The 4,385-nt window shown below is 46.8% G+C and overlaps 3 protein-coding genes across 5 annotated transcripts in view; 2 read left to right on the top strand and 1 right to left on the bottom strand.

The window, feature by feature from the left end:
* Nucleotides 1-4,385, bottom strand: part of gtpbp3 (GTP binding protein 3, mitochondrial) — a 633,967-nt gene that overhangs the window by 300,740 nt on the left and 328,842 nt on the right. The gene's annotated exons all lie outside the window — the stretch shown is intronic.
* The window catches only part of LOC104966243 (LIM zinc-binding domain-containing Nebulette-like), a 161,463-nt gene that overhangs the window by 43,505 nt on the left and 113,573 nt on the right, over nucleotides 1-4,385 (top strand). The gene's annotated exons all lie outside the window — the stretch shown is intronic.
* The window catches only part of LOC104966244 (nebulette-like), a 130,983-nt gene that overhangs the window by 18,845 nt on the left and 107,753 nt on the right, over nucleotides 1-4,385 (top strand). The gene's annotated exons all lie outside the window — the stretch shown is intronic.

Genomic DNA, 4,385 nt, shown 5'->3' with positions numbered 1-4,385 from the left:
TCCCCTTCATGAGTATCCCTCACGAGTCTCCTCACGAGTCTCCACGGTCCCACCCCCCTCATGAGTCTCCCCCCTCATGGGGTCCAATATCATTGATATGCATATTCCTCATTTCACTTTTTCATAAGTCAGAACTTGAAATCATTTTTTGCCATCCACCTCATAAGTCAGAACACTGAACGCATTTGCATCTTCATAAGTCTAGAACTCCATTTCATCTCAGAGTCTAGAACAGAACTCACTTTCATCTTCATGAGTCTAGAACTCATTTGTCACGTATTATGCGAGCCTAGAACAGGAACTCATTTTCATCTTGCATAGCTAGGAACATGAACTCACTTCTCAATCTTCATGAGTCTAGACTCATTTCTATCTTCATGAGCTAGAACATGAACCACTTTCATCTTCATGAGTCTAGAACTCATTTTCATCTTCAGAAGTCAAACATGACTCATTTTCATCTCAATGAGTCTAGAACTGAACTCACTTCACTTCATGAGTCTAGAACCATTTCATCTTCATGAGTCTAGAACATGAACTCATTCATGCATAAGTCTAGAACTCAATTTTCATCTTCATGAGTCTAGAACAGTGAAATCCATTTTCATCTTCATAAGTCTAGAAACATGAACTCAATTTTCATCTTCAAAGTCTAGAACTCAATTTCCACTTCGTAGTCTGAATCATGAACTCACTTCATCTCCCATGAGTCTAGAACCATCTTTTCACTCATCGAAGTCTAGAACATGACATTTCATCTTCATGAAGTCAGAACATGAAATCATTTTCATCTCATAAGTCTAAGAACATGACTTCATTTTCATCTTCATAAGCAGCCATTTCATCTCGTGAGTCTAACTATCTCACTTCATCTTACAATGAAGTCTACTCATTTCATCTACATGAGTCTAGAAATACTCCAACTTCATTCTATCATGAGTAGAAAGCGCTGTGCTGTCAGCAGAGTGTTATGATAGCTGATATCTTCACTGACCCCCCCTCAAAGATCTTGATTCGAGTTGGCAGCGTCTGAACGGCCTCCCGCTCTTTCCACTCGTCTTTGGCAGATTTCACTCTGATTTCTTTCCCCTTCTTCCCGTAAGCGGCGTCGTTCTCTCGGGGCTCCGGTTTCCTCTGCAGCTGAATCGGATGAACAAACATTTTGTTAACATCCATTTTAAAGCGGACACCGTATCGACGGCGTAACGCGATGCTGACAATATTGAATGTCAAACATGGCGCTACACGAAATGTTTGGCAAACATGGATAATGCTGAAGGGGGAAACTCTACAGGAAACCTCCAATGAAACTACCTCATTCATGTACTCTCTGAAAAACGATGATTTTAGGGTCAATATTGCAGATTATATTCAAGTCGATTATTGTATAAAAGAAACAAGAAAATTGTTAAAAATGTGTATCTCAGGTCCTAAAGGCCATGCTGATGTGTTACATGTCCAAAGATATTCTGCATTTTGGTTTGTTATGAATATAAGTAATAATTGCATCTCGAAAATTCAATAGCAATACATTGGAAAGTAACACTAATTACACAATGAGGGTTTTGGATGTAATATGTTTGTGTTTTTCAAAAAAGTACCTGGTTTAATTGCATTGTATATCTGAATGTTAACAACCTATCTAATGCAACACATTGCCGTAATGAATTAAAGCTCTTATCTGCAGCTTTCGCCAAAATACCTAAGAGTTTGACAAATGTTGGGTAAAAAGCATTCTCCATTTCAAATCCCTGAGAGGTCTGAAAGAAGACTTGAATGCAAAATGGACCAGTGTGAAATAAAAAGGTATTTAGGATATCTCCTCACCTGCTCCACGGTTTGCCTCCACATGAGCAGCGACGACACCAACTTCCCTGCCCCTGGTTGACCAATGGCTGCCTTGCTATAGATAACAGAGCCTCCTTTCTGTTTGGATCTCAGTAGAGCCAAGGCGGCGCTTGTGTTCAAATCCAAAGGGTTTGGGTTGTGGCTGCTGACGCCCCACGAGGCGTAAACGGAGGAAAACGGGGCGTCGCTGTGCGAGTAGTTCGGCTTTGTGTGGTTCAGGAAACACCAGCTGACCCCCGTCGTCGTGCGAAGACTCGGAAATGATCTTGAATGCTCGGAGATCAAAACATCTTGATTGGTAACGAGTTTCGCCACCAATTCCACTCGCTTCTCAACGCCAATTTCTTTCCCGTATGGAGGCGAGCTGCTTTCCATGGTGGATTCGAGGCGTGTGATAGCCTGAGGTGTTGACGCTCGCCCCTTCTCTTCGCTCAGGTAACATTTCCCTAGCTCCACGGCGCTCAGTTCCTCCACGATCTGCCCGAACATCCGCTCCTCTTTCACCCGTTTCTGCTGCTTCACCTCCATGAAAAGATCCAGGCTGCTGGCGGGCGAAAGCATCCGTTTGTTGGCGCCACCACTGGAGGCGTTGGTGATGGAAATGGTTCTGGACGTCAGAGAAAGAGGAATGCCCGTTTTCAGTTTAGCCGACGACAAATCGAGAGCTTCCGTCGACGTCTGTCTGGAAACGCCAGAGATCTGAGTCTGAGAGGCGGCGCTTTCGTACTGATTGTCGAAAATCTGTGATACTGACGTGTACGTGATGCTGCCGTACGATGGCACGTGAGTTTGTAATCTCACGGGAACTAAGAGGCTCGGATGGGACAGCTGGGGAAACGTGTTCCCGGTGGAGAATATTGGCAAAGTGTTGCTGAGGTGAAACCCTTGCTGCCCCACCTCAGTTTCCATATTCAACGATTCCTGCCTCACCAAGTCCCCCCTCGTTCTCTCCCTCAAATCCACGTGTCTGAGTTTAGAAGTTTGCGTAAGGCTACCGTAATCGAACGATATGCTACGAGCCTCTGGTAGTTCCTTGCGTAAGTTACAAGGCGCTTGTTCTGAAGACGATCGCCTCATTTCGTGTTGTTGTCTCTGGTTGAGTAGCGATAAGTTATGAACGCTTCCCGGCACCGCCAGAAGCTCCAACGGTTTTCCAAACTCATCTTGTCGGGCGGGCGACTTCAAAACCTCCTCCCTGTCGAAGGAAAACGTGGAGCAATAAGATAAGTTGCTGTCTTGGCTTGGACTTCGGGAGAGACTTGTACACGCCGACTCAAAACTAGATTCCCCGGAGGAGTGCTCGATGTCGGCCAAGCGGAGCCTCTTCTTCTTCGGGGGGAGTTTCTCCGGAGGGAATTGTGCTAAGGTCTCACTCCTCTGAGGCCACTGAAACTCCTCCTTCTCCGGCTCTTTCACCTTCACCTCGGGAGCTTTCTCTGGACTGTCGGGCTCCACCGTCACCCTGATTTCTGGGACTTGTATGCTGGGTTGCCGCACCAATTTGGGGATTTGAAAGGACTGATCACTCCTCTCCAACGACTCACTCGACTCCATCGCTTGAAAGGAAGCCCCTTCCTGTCTCAGCGCGTGATACTGTTCAGAGTGAGGCCTGTTTATGGAGTTTGTGTGCTGGATAACAGATATTACATTCCCTAAAGTTTTACGACCAGACATTTCCGGACTCACTGATATGTCAAACTGCGGATGTCCTAACGCCATAATGCCAGCCACGGCTTGTTTGACATCGTAGTCTTTGCTTGAGTCAAACATCTCCTCACATTCATCCCGTCCCTCGTATTGTCCCGACAGATCTTCCTCTTCCCGTTTCTCTTTCCGACGTTTCCGCGTTGCCAGCTCCATGGCGTGTCTCTGATGGCTCGTACCAGAGGGGCAGCTTTCCATTTCCAATCCTGAGATCATTGACACACCGCTCTCCATCATCTTTCCTCCGTCTACATCTACGTGGCTTTCATTTGCCGAGTGCTCGAAGGCAGCTTGTCTCCGGAGTCTCCTCATACCGCCGATACTCGCTCTCTCGTCAAACGAATGGCTTCCTCTGAGTGCGGGAGGCATATTCAGACACACATCGGAAGACGTTGGCATCGAGTTGCTTCTGATCAGAAACGCATCAGACTGAAGTTCCTGAACATCCTCCCTCAGCAACGACTTTGTGTTTATTTTAATCGACTCGACCGCGTCTTTTTCCTGGGTGAAAACGCGGGACACGCCTCTTTCCGAGCGTCTTTCCGCCGCCTCGGCAAAAGCGGCGGCCGTCTGCTTTGGGCTCGGTTTGTAGCATTTCCCGAACATTATTTCCTGATAGGATTTGGCGTTGGTGTTCGGAGGCCCGGTTTGGTGCTCTGTGCTTTCTGAACGAGAGAAATATCCCGAATCCGTGCTGCCTTTACTGGATTGACTCGGCAGCGACAGGTTGTTCTCCGAGTCGCTGCTTCTTTTCTCAGAAAGCCTCAGAGCCAGCCTTTGTTTGATGGCGCTGGATTGAATCGAACGACTTGTCTCGGCATTGGTTTCTTGTG

The sequence above is a fragment of the Notothenia coriiceps genome, unplaced genomic scaffold (assembly GCF_000735185.1).
Source record: "Notothenia coriiceps isolate Sejong01 unplaced genomic scaffold, NC01 NC01_scaffold00037246, whole genome shotgun sequence".
NCBI classification, from domain to species: Eukaryota; Metazoa; Chordata; class Actinopteri; order Perciformes; family Nototheniidae; genus Notothenia; species Notothenia coriiceps.
Note: the sequence above shows the minus strand (reverse complement) of the source record. Positions and strands in the feature narration are given on the sequence as shown.